Consider the following 15439-nt stretch of genomic DNA (forward strand, 5'->3'; position numbering starts at 1 on the left):
GGTGTGTTAACATAAACTCTCTTTTAGCATCTCCAGGCCTTCATTCCGGAGCGAGTGTGCATATGAAGTGGCTGTGTTGAGCGTAAGAATGATGATTTGAAACAGATCCTATAGGGTAGATTGAATTATTTGGCAACTTTAAGTAACTTGAATGATACAAACCTTTTGAATGTCTTTAAAAATCAAATCATATACGGGCTGCGTGGTGCGACTATAGGCTGTTGATTAGAGAAAGTAGCAAAATAAGCTTTGCGCTCTGGTCCTTACCTCCAGGCTGCTGTTCTCTCATCAAGTGACAATATTATCACCCATCAAACTATTCTCAATTTGTCACGTTCTGACCTTAGTTCCTTTGTTATGTCTTTGTTTTAGGTTGGTCAGGGCGTGAGTTGGGGTGGGTAGTCTATGTTCTATTTTCTATGTGTTTGGCCTAGTATGGTTCTCAATCAGAGGCAGGTGTCGTTCGTTGTCTCGGATTGAGAATCATACTTAGGTAGCCTGTTTTCCCCTTTTGGGTGTGGGAGTTTAATTTTCTGTTTAGTGTTTTTCTGCACCTTACAGGACTGTTTCGTTTTTTTTCTCGTTTACTCACGTTGTTGTTTCGTATTTCAGTGTTCCGTTATTAAAATCATGAACACGTACCACGCTGCGCTTTGGTCCACACCTTCTTCCACCTACAACAGCCGTTACACAATTTAATATTTTTCTTTACTAATATGTCAAATTAGTTTTGATTTAGAATGGCCATCATCAAATGGGCAGGAACAGGGGCAGGGATGGAAAATACATGTCATCTGTGTGCACTCAAATATGGAAAGGAGGCCGTGCGCTTCCCGCCGGTCTGTTTATCACTGATGCCAGGGAGGCTACTTCGTTTTTTTCATGATACTGTTTTGATGATGTGTGTTTGATGTGATTTTCGATAGCATTTACATTGATGCCAGAGTGGTTAGAGAGACAATAGAGCCCTGAGTACCAGGCCATTTCCTGATGGTAGTTAGTAGTGATGCACCGATATTACATTTTTGCCCGATACCGATATCCAATGTTTTCCTTGCTGTAAAAACCCGACACCGATAACCCGATATAAAAGAATTGTGTCCTTTTAAGCATTCTAGTACAGTTAAATAGTTAACACACAGACTGCTGCGTCCATGTGTAAGGCACTGCATCTCAGTGCAAGAGGCGTCACTGGTTCGAATCCAGGCTGTATCACATCCGGCCGTGATAGAGAGTCCCATAGGGCGGTGTACAATTTACCCAGCGTCGTCCGGGTTAAGCCGGGGTAGGCCGTCACTGTAAATAAGAATTTGTTCTTAACTGACTTGCCTAGTTAAATAAAGGTTAGACACACACGCCACACTAACCAAAAAGTTATTTTGTTAGCATTAAGCATGTCTCCATTACCAGTAAAAAATATTCAAAACTTATTTCTTTCACTTACTTGCTGTGCTGTTTCATCGTTCATTTGTTCAGTCATTTCATTCTCAACCAGGATTTCTATGGAACGCTTTTTGGTCTTTGCTATGGAACGCCTTTTGGGTCTTTGCTATGGAACGCCTTTTGGGTCTTTGCTATGGAACGCCTTTTGGGTCTTTGCTATGGAACGCCTTTTGGGTCTTTGCTATGGAACGCCTTTTGGGTCTTTGCTATGGAACGCCTTTTGGGTCTTTGCTATGGAACGCCTTTTGGGTCTTTGCTATGGAACGCCTTTTGGGTCTTTGCTATGGAACGCCTTTTGGGTCCTTGCGTGTCAAAAAATATACTATTTAACGTGTCAAATAACACTATTTGACCAATCAGGACCTGAATATGACTGCAGGTCACATAATTTAACGGGTTCATACATTTTTTACGTAGTTATTACACGATCACTCGTATTTCATATGTCATAACGATTCATCGATACGTATGCTATGATGCTGGTAGAGTTGTCTCGCGCACCTACATTGCTGGTCATAAAAAAAAGCTAGCTAGCTCATGGATGCAAACAATGTTCTTCCCCAAAAACATAGCAAAACGACAATCCGTTTCAGTAGCTATATAGTTAGATCGATAACTATATAGCTAGGTGTCAGCATCTAAAATAACCCTAATTTACAAGAGTTCGTATTTGATTAATGGTGGTTGGACCCATCTATGTGAAGCTAGCCATAATAAGGATTAGCCACAATGGTGGACTTTGCGGTAAGCATTCAACATAAAAGTATGGCATAATTCTACTATTTGTATTAATTTGCATTACTGTCAATGTCACTTTTATTTTGAAGGCTTACCGCAAATTCCACTTGTGTCTAATCCTTATTGTGGCTAGCTTCACAACACAACCCGGTGAGGTCGATCCTCACTAGCCAGATGAAGCTAGCTGCCTGCTTATAACATTAGCTTTGGGCAACAGGGTTAAGTAGCTGGCTAGCTATTTATTTTCATGAACTAAACAGTCACCTGGAATTTTACTGTGGTCATGACTCATGACTGCTGGTGTGGAGGTAATATGGTCACCACAACAGCCCTACATGTGAGTGTGTGTGTGTGTGTTTATGAGAGAGCAAAAGATACAGACAGAGGACAAAGACGTGTGTGTGTGTGGGTGGGCTGGAACAGTGTGTGTGTGTGTGTAGGCTGGAACAGTGTGTGTCGCCCCAACTGCTCAATTAGATCCTGTTTTCCTTCGACATGTATTTCCTCCATATTTCATGTGTAATATCTAACAACCTCAGCCCCCTCGGGACACAGGGGACCGGATGAGCGCCTGTGAGGCGTCTGCAGATCATACACACAAACAGTGCATGTATAGTGCACCCAAAGTGCAGAGAACACACACACACACACACAGTACACTGTATTAGAGTCATACTGCAGTGCACACGTTCACACTCTGTACATAGGCTTACTCTCTGTATGACATCCGTCAGCTATCCACATGTAGTGCTTCAATAAAGGGTGTTGTAGGGTGCTCTACGTGTAACCCACACCCTCACACTGATCAGAGCACATTTCAATGAGGGCTCCTTGAAAATAATCGTACAATCAGACAAACTACCCTTTCATACATTCCAGTGCATATACATGCATGCATAGGGGAGAGTGTGGTGACTTGAGCCAAAAGGGTAAGTTGAGCCACCCCTTGTTTCTAGGAAACCAATACGGAAGATGAATAATTTGACCACATATTTTGGCAGCGGTCATCATTTCATGGAGTGTGTGAAGGATGAAACGAACATGGAAAAAGTGGTAAGCAAGTTAGGTCCCCCAAAAATATGAATTTGTTGAGTTTGAGGTTTCGTGATGCTTGTATCATTAAGTTAATTAACCAAAGTAGACCATTTTAAGAATCTTCTATACATCAGTTTGGGTCCCTATAAGCTTCAATATGAGGTCCTAAACCAGTGGTCACCAACCAGTCGATTATGATCTCCAAGGCATTCCTAGTCGATCACCAAACATGTGTGTAAAAATACAACGATAAAGCCTTGCATTCCAATTTTCTCTTTTTTGTTTCCGCGCTGTTGGTCGGTAGGTGCACTTGATTCAGCAGCCCTAGCGCCAGGAAAGCAAAATCTTGAACCATTTGGTATGTCTGAAGGTAGATCTCCACATAGCTACCCGGCAGGCTCAGAGAGCAGATCAAATGCACGTATAGGCCAATCAGATAGCTCAGATCACCGTGTATGCACAGTTTCCTCGAGTCACAAACTTGAAAGAAAATAAACCATCAAATGCACGTTCTCCCTACTTCCACTCACGCTACAACCAGCACTGCAGCTGCGATTAATGAGCACAGCAAAGTGTTCTGACAAGCTTGCGTTGTTAACTTTCTCTGGTCACAGGAGTAACAACATGAATTGGTGCATGAGGCAGAAATAATGCAGTGCGACTTGAGTTTCGCCATCAGCTGGAAGACTGTGTCCCCTTTTCCCAGCGGAGGGAGGGAGAGAGGAGGGACAGTGAGTCAAATGAGAGGCAAAAAAAAGCGAATTATTATGCTCACTCAGCTGTACCTCACAAATAATACAACAAAGTATCTATTACCAGTGTGATCATATGCTTAACATGTTTAAATACAGCATCATTTCAAAAAGGTCTGATAAGAACAACATTGGCAGGGCAATTCAAGCATATAGCCAATATACAGTGATAATGTATTGGGCCTACTGCACAAACCTCATTGCTACAGAACTGTTTTTAATTGGCTAATGTTACGTTCCTTAAGTCATGTTCAAAAAAATAAGATCTGAGCGGTAGATCTCGGCTTGTATCTTGACAGAGTGATCTCGACTCAGAGAAGGTTGATGACCACTGTCCTTAACCTAGAACGTGCATCCTTGTAGCTGTTTGAGCTAATATAGTCAAATGTTTGTCCTTAGGGTAAGTTGAGCCAATGGAAGTGTTTTCTTCCCCGGTTTAATGCAAGGTATAATCGCTGGGATATGAGGTAACAACAGGGCCTGTGTTATGTTAAAATAGTTTCTTCTTTTTTTTAGGTACAATGTATTTGTTAGGTGTTAAAGGGATATTTCGCAGGTTTTTGGCAATGAAGCTCTTTATCTACTTCCCCAGAGTCAGATGAATTCGTGGATACCATTTTTGTATGTCTCTGCGTGCAGTTTGAAGGAAATTGCTAATTAGCGTTGGTGCAGAGACTGAAAGTCCCTTTCAGCCTGTGTTAAAAGATGCTTAAAATGATTAAGAGACAACAACAAAAAAGCGATTGTGATTGTGTCGAATTGTGCTTGTGAAATAAGACACAAATGGTTTAAAAATGGCAGTGGTAACATTTCATTCAGTACAGAAATGTGTAGGCTGCTTAACTTACCCTGTCCTGCAGCTCAACTTACCCAATACCGGGGTAAGTTGTGCCAAGCGACCACTTTGTCTTCAAAACTGTAATGTTTACATTCATTCGGATTATTTCCAGGGACACACAACATCCTGAAATACACTGAGTGTACAAAAAATGATGAACTCCTGCTCTTCCCGCGACATAGGCTGACCCAGGTGAATCCAGGTGGAAGTTGGGATCCTTTATATATGCCACCTGTTAAATCCACGTTGAGACATGGATTGTGTATGTGTGCCATTCAGAGGGTGAATGGGCGAAGACAAAAGATTTAAGTGCCTTTGACCGGGGTATGGTAGTGGTTTGTTTCAAGAACTGCAACGGTGCTGTGTTTATCAGCTCAATAGTTTCCTGTGTGTATCAAGAATGTTCCAACACCCAAAGGACATCCAGCTAACTTGACACAACTGTGGCAAGCATTGGAGTCAACATGGGCCAGCATCCCTGTGGAAGGCTTTCGATACCTTGTAGAGTCCATGCCCCCAATGAATTGAGGCTGTCCTGAGGGCCATATTAGGAATGTGTTCGGTACACTCAGTCTACATGTAGATATCTTTGTTCGAAAGAATGATGCGTTTCCCTTGACAGATTGATGCTGAATGTACAAAATGGCTCAATTTACCCTACTCTCCCCCACCCACCTGCATACATACTGACAGAGAAATTAATTAAAGCGTATTCACACACATTATTACATATTAAATCACAGTACTGTACATCCCACACCCATAATAAGCATGAGAAAAATGCTCACATACACTTAACATACCCCTTTAAGTGTACACACACTCACATTCAATGGATCATGAAGATGGCGTACAGAGAGGAGACATGCTCCATGTCCTGTTAGCAGACAGAGAACAGTCTGTTACTTCTGGCCCTGCTCCACACACACACACACACTTCCTCGCTAATTCAATAGGAGAGGGAGAGATGGAGAGAGAGCCTGTTCATTTGTTATTGGAAACAAACTGCTGTTAAATGATTTCTTTGTTCCCTTGCTTTAAAGTAAATTCTCTCATTAAAAAACAGCAACAAACAAATCAGTATGACCCAGAGTGAGAGGAAGCAGGTCGCCAGGAACATGCTCACTCCACTCCCACCACATGCTGGGGAGAGATCTCTTCCTGTCTCTCTTGAATGGATAAGTGGCTGTGCAAGTTCATCCAAAGACACTTTATACACACTCAAATGATCAATAACACACATCGGCTCGTATCCACTAACTATCGGACACAGCCTCCGATTTGAGTAGATATAAGCATGTACACGAGCACACACAGAGACAGAGACAGAAACACACACACACACACAGAGACAGAGACAGAGACAGAAACACACACACACACACACACACACACACACACACACACAGAGACAGAGACAGAGACAGAAACACACACACACACACACAGAGACAGAGACAGAAACACACACACACACACACACAGAGACAGAGACAGAAACACACACACACACAGACTGTAGTTTCAGCAGAAACTGGCTACGCTCCGTCAACAGGTGGAAAACAGCACAACATCGCAGTACAGCGGTGGCAAATGGAAAACAATGCACCCTTTCACTCCTCTAATTCTCTAGTGTGTGTGTGTGTGTACATTATGTGGTTGTGTATGCGGATTTTGTGTGGGAGGGTGCGATCTTCATTGTGTATGTATGTGCGCTTGCATATGTGTGTGTGAGCCTCTATTGAATAGCTGGTGGATGTTTGCCTACAGCATGTGAATGTGTGTATTACTGTAAGTGTGTGTGCATTTGTATGTATATTACCAGTCAAAAGTTTGGACACCTACTCATTCAAGGTTTTTAAACAATTTTTTAAAACAATTTTCTACATTGTAGAATAGTAGTGAAGACATCAAAACTATGAAATAACACATGGAATCTGTAGTAACCCAAAAAGGTTTAATCAAATCAAAATATGTTTGAGATTCTTCAAAGTAGCCACCCTTTGCCTTGATGACAGCTTTTAAAACTCTGGGCATTCTCAACCAGCTTCATGAGGCAGTCACCTGGAATGCATTTCAATTTAGCAGGTGTGCCTTGTTCAAAGTTAACTTGTGGAATTTATTTCCTTAATGTGTTTGAGACAATCAGTTGTGTTGTGCCAAGGTAGGGGTGCTATACAGAAGATAGCCCTATTTGGTAAAAGAACAAGTCCATATTATGGAAAGAACAGCTCAAATAAGCAAAGAGAATCGACAGTCCATCATTACTTTAAGACACGAAGGTCAGTCAATCTGGAAAATTTCAAGAACTTTGAATGTTTCTTCAAATGCAGTCGCAAAAACCATCAAGCACTATGATGAAACTGGCTCTCATGAGGACCGCCACAGGAAAGGAAGACTCAGAGTTACCTCTGCTGCAGAGGATAAGTTCATTAGATTTGCCAGTCTCAGAAATTGCAGCCAAAATAATTGCTTCACAGAGTTCAAGTAACAGACATCAACTGTTCAGAGACTGCGTGCATCAGGCCTTCATGGTCGAATTGCTGCAAAGAAACCACTACTGAAGTATGCATATAAGAAGAAGAGACTTGCTTGGGCCACGAAATACGAGCAATGGACACATTAGACTGGTGGAAATCTGTCCTTTGATCTGAACGTGAATGTGGTCTGAGTCCAAATGTGAGATTTTTGGTTCCAACCACCGTGTCTTTGTGAGACGCAGAGTAGGTGAACGGATTATCTCCCCATGTGTGGTTCCCACCGTGAAGCATGGAGGAGGAGGTGTTATGGTGCTTTGCTGGTGACACTGTCAGTGATTTATTTAGAATTCAAGGCACACTTAACCAGCATGGCTACCACAGCATTCTGCAGTGATACGCCATCCCATCTGGTTTGCACTTAGTGTGACTATCATTTGTTTTTCAACAGGACAATGACCCAAAACACACCTCCAGGCTGTGTAAGTGCTATTTGAGATGGTATGGAATATGTTGGACCGCAGAGTGAATGAAAAGCAGCCAACAAGTGCTCAGCATATGTGGGATCTCCTTCAAGACTGTTGGAAAAGCATTCCTCATGAAGCTGGTTGAGAGAATGCCAAGAGTGTGCAAAGCTGTCATAAAGGCAAAGGGTGGCTACTTTGAAGAATTTAAAATATAAAATACATTTTGATTTGTTTAAAACACCTTTGGTTACTACATGATTCCTTATGTGTTATTTCATAGTTGTGATGTCTTCAATATTATTCTACAATCTCAAAAATAGTAAAAATAAAGAAAAAACCCTTGAATAAGTAGTTGTGTCCAAACTTTTGACTGATACTGTATGTATACATGTATACACCACAACCCTGAAAGTGACACTCATTCAACAGCTCGCCGATAAATCCACATCAACATCCCAATCAATGCAAACATCAGCAATGTTCACATGTTAAAACCCTGAGCGTGTGTCTCATCACTCACAGAGGGGTAAATAAACATTAGGTCTGTACAGTCATAGACAGAGACAGGCTAGATTAACGGCAGCCATATTTTACGCTGACGCCCCTTGGGCAGGTAAACAAGACCGTTGCCAGCAGGAGCAGAGGAGAGACGAGGCTACAGGAACTCTTTCATAAGAAACTTGTTTATGCTGTCTGTCTGTTGACGGCTCTTAGAGGAGTGAGAACCCTGATGGACCGTTAAACGGCTCCACTGGCTTGATAATGGCTTGCATTCACGAGGTCCTTTTTTGCTGGTTTTCAACGTGCTTCACATTTAGGTGGTTGGGGGTGTGGGGAGTAGGACCAGGACGATACAGGTATTGCAATATTTTGTCTGTGGCAAATATGAAAATACAAAGCAGACCAAACTCTTTGGTCCTTTAAAAATCTGCTCTATGTAAAAAAATATTGTGTCTTTTATACAGTAGCTTGGAGAATAAATCAATGTGACTGGATGACAACATATTGTGTTCTATAGTTGTAACATATTGTGTTGTATGGTTGTATTATATTGTGTCTTATACAGTAGCTTGGACAATAAATAAATGTGACTGGATGACAACATATTGTGTTCTATAGTTCTAACATATTGTGTTCTATAGCTGTAACATATTGTGTTCTATAGTTCTAACATATTGTGTTCTATAGCTGTAACATATTGTGTTCTATAGTTGTAAGATATTGTGTTCTATAGTTCTAACATATTGTGTTCTATAGTTGTAACATATTGTGTTCTATAGTTGTAACATATTGTGTTCTATAGTTGTAAGATATTGTGTTCTATAGTTCTAACATGTTGTGTTCTATAGCTGTAACATATTGTGCTCTATAGTTGTAACATAGTGTGTTCTATAGCTGTAGCATATTGTGTTCTATAGTTGTAAGATATTGTGTTCTATAGTTGTAACATATTGTGTTCTATAGCTGTAACATATTGTGCTCTATAGTTGTAACATATTGTGTTCTATAGTTGTAACATAGTGTTCTATAGCTGTAACATATTGTGTTCTATAGTTGTAACATATTGTGTTATATAGCTGTAACATATTGTGTTATATAGCTGTAACATATTGTGTTCTATAGTTGTAACATAGTGTTCTATAGCTGTAACATATTGTGTTCTATAGTTGTAACATATTGTGTTCTATAGCTGTAACATTTTGTGTTCTATAGTTGTAACATATTGTGTTCTATAGTTCTAACATATTGTGTTCTATAGTTCTAACATATTGTGTTCTATAGCTGTAACATATTGTGTTCTATAGTTGTAACATATTGTGTTCTATAGCTGTAACATATTGTGTTCTATAGCTGTAACATATTGTGTTCTATAGCTGTAACATATTGTGTTCTATAGTTGTAACATATTGTGTTCTATAGCTGTAACATATTGTGTTCTATAGTTGTAACATATTGTGTTCTATAGCTGTAACATAGTGTTCTATAGCTGTAACATATTGTGTTCTATAGCTGTAACATATTGTGTTCTATAGCTGTAACATATTGTGTTCTATAGTTGTAAGATATTGTGTTCTATAGCTGTAACATATTGTGTCTTTTATACAGTAGCTTGGAGAATAAATCAATGTGACTGGATGACAACATATAATGATGTTTGTTTCCAACATTGGGGCTGTTTTCCTAAAGATGTTAAAAACCGCTTCGTGTTTCGTTTCCTTGCCACGATAATAACGAGTATCGCAATATTGGTATCGTCCCAGCCCTATCGGGGAGGTCACCTGACCTACCTAGCACAGAACTTTGAAGGACCCAACTAAGTGTTGCATGGTACCCATTTTGCACCAGAATGTTCTCTATACATTCAATTGACACAGATGGTTGGGAACATAGGACTCTTTTAGTAGCTCTGTGGGACTTTCTTTTGCTCAGATATGCACTGATTTCAGGTCAGCTCTGTCCACCCCCATCACAACCTGAACAGTTCATTTAAACCCTTAACAACTCGTTTATGATCAGTTCTCTCTACCCACAGCCTTAACCCTATCTATTATAAACATAACAACAAAACTGTCCCCATGCCAGTTCTTAATTTAACAACACAAAACCACACTCACCTCAACCGTCAAATAGAGGGGATGCTGGTGCCTGAGCTAATCATGGCCTTTCACACCCAAACCACTGTAGGAATGATATCCAATCAGATGCCAGAATGACCACAAGCGTAAACATACATTGAGGGCAAATGTGTTGCTGGAATGAAGCAACCCATTGTAACGTGTCAAATCGTCATAATGTACGTCAAATAAAGTTGGATTTGATTTGATTAAAAGTCATGAACTCCATTCCACTGCTATCATCCCCATCTGCCTATACCAGAGAGGACAAAATATGGCACTTTTTGACCACCAACGCAATTATAACCACAACCACTAACCTTAACAGAAACCATTTACCCTTACGTCTATATTAAATAATGGAAGAAAAAAAACAAATAAATAGTTCATATACCAGGTCATCTTAGTTGACAATATTGCCACTTGTGTCAGATCCTTTCTAGCATGGCTTTCTAGCATGGCTTTCTAGCATGGCTTTCTAGCATGGTTTTCTAACATGGTTTTCTAGCATGGCTTTCTAACATGGTTTTCTAACATGGTTTTCTAGCATGGCTTTCTAACATGGTTTTCTAACATGGCTTTCTAGCATGGCTTTCTAGCATGGCTTTCTAACATGATTTTCTAGCATGGCTTTCTATCATGGCTTTCTAACATGGTTTTCTAGCGTGACTTTCTAGCATGGTTTTCTAGCATGGCTTTCTACCAACAGTCTATCAACAGCCTCATGCCAAGTCCTGAGAGGAATGTGTGCACAGAATATGGGCACTGTTATGTTGCAGTTACACAGTTGGATTGGCTAGAATGTCTTTCAGTGTGACTGACTGTACTTTTTGAAATGGAAACTACAGAAGCTGACACTGACCCTGTGTGGGTCTAACCAATGGAGAGGGTTTTCTTTTTCCTTTCTTCTTCACAACACAGTCATCTAGTTCATGCAGCGGTCATTGGCAATATAATGGCGTGGCTATGTCTTCCTATTGTACTCTCTAACGCAACACAGAACTCTGTTATATAACAGGTCCAGTCATTACATCCATATTGAGTGTGGGCTTGTGTCTCAACCCCCAGCATGAATTGTGCCCAGACACACTGTTGTGTAGGCATCTTTACAGAAGCCTAATGTCAATAAGACCCCCTTTAACCCGAACATAATAGTCTTTTGCCTCTAGAACTGCTACCTTCATGGTCAAAAACTGAGCCTTTGTAAAAGTAAAGGATGAATGTCTTTGTCCTCCAACACCAACTCTCCATTCCTCTCTCTCTCCATTCCTCTCTCTCTCTCCATTCCTCTCTCTCTCTCCATTTCTCTCTCTCTCTCTCTCTCTCTCTCTCTCTCTCTCTCTCTCTCCATTTCTCTCGCTCTCCATTTCTCTCTCTCCATCTCTCTCTCTCTCTCTCAGGTTTGATTATCAGGAGCTGCTCCACAACTCTACCTTCTGCCTGGTTCCCCGGGGTCGTCGCCTGGGCTCCTTTCGCTTCCTAGAGTCTTTACAGGTAGGATGCCAAATACGGATCCCAATGCAATAGCATGGTCCTAGAAGAATGCCAAATACTGCACCCAATACGCGAGCCTGGTCCCAGAGATATGTGATATATGTCTTGTCAACTCCTATGACCAACTCCTGGGACCAGGCTACGAGTACGAATCCACCTCTGAACTATCAAGATTATGGATTGACGTGGATCGTGTTAGCTATTAGCAGCCACACCCTGCCCAACTATCGCATGAATATCCTTATGTTCTGTTCTAACGTGTACAATTTACGGTTAACACTTAGGATGGTGTTGACTGATTTGCGATAAGAAAAAAATATATATATTTGGAAAGTATAACATTGAAAGGGTTTACCTTTCATCAAACTCTGCTTCAATAAACCATGTAGTTAATGAAATAATGGTCTTGGACAGACTGTGTGGAATTACCACCCACGTTGATGTTTTGGTGAAGGAGCTGTGTTCATGGTTTTTACCTACCAATAAACCTCCCAGACTCTTGTGTTCCCTGCCCATCTCTCTCTCGGAGTCTCTCAATGGTCCGGAAGCTTCCATAGGGTTGCCAGCCTGCCACACTGCTGATCTGAGCTGAATGGGCAAATCCACTGAACGCGGGGCTTGGCAGGGAAGCTCACTCTCACACAGCTAACTCACTCCTCCTCCGCACTCACTCCCCCGCTCTCTCCCTCCTTCTCCCTCTGTTTCTCTTCCCTCTCTTCCTCTGGTCTCCTTTGCTTTTCCATTTAGGCCAGTCTGAGATTTGTAAGATCTCCTTTTCTCGTCGTGCCAGCCCAAGCCCACAAAAGAATGTGCAATTACCCATGTGGTATGAAACTTACTGCCAGCGTTCCAACTCTCGGTGCATACACTCCTGCGGGGGCACACACACACACGGACAAATGCCTGAGTACACACACACACACACACACATACACACACACACTACCCCTGATGCTCCTCTCTTCATCTCCCAATGCAAACAACCAAAAAACAACAACACACACATTCCCACATGCTGAGCACTGGGATGCAGTCAGAGGAATACTTCTTAGTCAGTCCGCCTCAAAGCACCTCATCTCTGGGGAAGTGGCTCAGGCGAGCCCCAGGCTTCACGTCAACTCTGCAGGCCTCAACCCTGTTACCTGGAGCGTAGCCTAGTGTATCTTAGCGTTGTCTACATGGCTGCCTGAGTGAGGGCCGGTCTCTGGTGAGGCAACTAGTGGAGCTTCAGACCGCCAGAGGGGGAAGTCATCTGATCTCAGTCTGAAGCTGGTTCTAGCTGCTCTCCTGTGATTTAATTAGAAAAAGAAATAAAACCAACAGCCAGGACCGCAGCAGAGAGAGAAGGAGAGAGCTGAAAAAAGAAAAGTACAACAACATCAAAAACCCGGCTGTCAGTAAACAAGGGGATATGGCAACATCAAACTGTTATCCCCCCTCCTCTCCCCATTTCTCTCCTACTCCCTCCCTCTCTCTCCATCCTCCCTGTGGAGTGTACTCAATTAGCAGACTAGGAGTTTGTTAAATCGGTGTGTGTGTGTGTGTGTGTGTGTGTGTGTGAGGGAGTGAGTGACGCAGCAGAAGTTTTGTCTCTTTCTCTCTAGGGCCCCAAAGGGCTCCTGGGACTAGCAAGATAGTAGCTGTGCCCCATGCAACCTCCTCAAGAGAGTGTCTCACACACACACTGCGTCATTGATTTCATTATCTTCTCAGACTGCCTTATTGAAGTACCACCTGCTGGTATACGGTGCTATGTGTCAGAGACCAAGACTGGAAATCTAGACAACATGTTATTTTTAATTGAACGTCTACCACTAACAGAGCACATGGACAACGGTAGCATTACCAATTACCCTGTCAGTTTGCCTGTCTTCGTCCGCTTGTCACACTGACTCAGCCTCTCTCTCTCTCTGTCTCTCTCTGTCTCTCTCGCTCTCTCTCTCTCTCTCTCTGTCTCTCTCACTGTCTCTCTGTCTCTCTGTCTCTGTCTCTCTCTCTGTCTAGGCGGCGTGTATTCCAGTGTTGCTCAGTAATGGTTGGGAGCTGCCCTTCTCTGATGTCATCCAGTGGAACCAGGCTGTCATAGAGGGAGATGAGAGATTGCTACTGCAGGTAACACGCGCCGCACTAACGCACCGCACGTTCACAGCAGGCCTGGAAGCAATACTGTTTGAACCCAGTTGATACAGGAAATAACCTGACATCCAGCTAGCTAATAACATTTTTGGAAAGGACGAATTATGAAATTGAAATTCAAAATGGATTTGACCCAAAACAATGTTAGGCCGCAATGTACACACACAGACACACACACAGACACACACATACATACGCTTGCATGTACGCACGTGCACACACACACTTTCCCCTCCCTCAGACACTCTGACCACCCACAATATACACACACACACGCCCCGGGGTTAGGGATGTGGAAATGGAGTTTTGAGGGAATAAAGCTGGTGACGGGAGGTTGAACGAGGCCAAGCACATCAGAGAGACAGGATATCATTGAGGGGTGAATCTCGGGAAAGACGGGAAAGGAGGAGGGAGGCCCTTTGCTTCCTCAGGTTCCAATCATTAGAAGACCTGCTATAGACTAGGTTCTAGGGGAGTCAACCGGCTACCCGACTGGCCTTTAAACATCACTGTAGAAGATGCAGACTTCCCTGCTAGGCTAACTTGATTTAATCATAATCAAATCACATGGCCATTTAGCAGATGTTTTTATCCAAAGTAATCGGCAGTTGTAGACTTACAGGCTAGGTGAGTCAACTGGGTATATATTTACTCCTTCTCTAGCTAGCTGACACATTCATGGTATTTAGTTTAGGAGAGTGAACGGGGTGAGTGTGGGCTATTTTCATTTGGTGCCAAGGGCGTGACCCCCCCCCCCCCCCCTTATTTTCCTCCAGTACAGCGTAGTGTCATCACGTAACTAGCCTGAAATGTTGGTTTCATGTAAACCGTGTGTGAAGTAAGAGTCCTACCTCTGGTGGAAGTAGTCTGCGCTATAGACCCAGCTAGGTGAGCTGGGATAGCTGCTGGGCACCTGTCCTGAACCCTAGCTCTCCCTCTGACAAAATAATACCCATTATAGTGGATTCTCTTCTGGCTGGGATGAAATAATGTAGCTAGTGTCAGACCTGTCTTCGTCAATAGTACGGGTTATTGACTGTCAGAGCGGGTTGAGTCGAAAATAAACTGTTAGGGGCTGTTTCGGTGGTTCAAAGGGTTTACAACCTTTCAGGTAAAAATGGAGCATTATACTGTAAGAAACAGCTATTCATTTACCAGGCAGTGTAGAGAGCAGTGTCGTTCTACAACGAACATTTCATCCTGATGGTTTTATTCTGTTGAATATGTGATTGACCTTGTCTGCTATTCTCTCCCTTTTCTTTATCTCTCACCCTCGCTCTCTCTACCCTCCTATCACCTCCCTCCCTCCTCTCTCTCCCTCCCTTCCTTCCTTCCTTCCTTCCTCCTCTATCTCCCCTCCCTCCCTCCCTCTCTCTCTCTCTCTCTCCTCTCTCCTCTCTCTCCTCTCTCTCTCTCTCTCTCCTCTCTCTCTCTCTCTCTCTCT

At 42.4% G+C, this 15439-nt stretch overlaps 1 pseudogene; it reads left to right on the forward strand.

The window, feature by feature from the left end:
- Nucleotides 1-15439, forward strand: part of LOC109903699 (exostosin-1c-like) — an 89002-nt pseudogene that overhangs the window by 71221 nt on the left and 2342 nt on the right.

The sequence above is a fragment of the Oncorhynchus kisutch genome, linkage group LG14, assembly GCF_002021735.2.
Source record: "Oncorhynchus kisutch isolate 150728-3 linkage group LG14, Okis_V2, whole genome shotgun sequence".
Taxonomy (NCBI): Eukaryota; Metazoa; Chordata; class Actinopteri; order Salmoniformes; family Salmonidae; genus Oncorhynchus; species Oncorhynchus kisutch.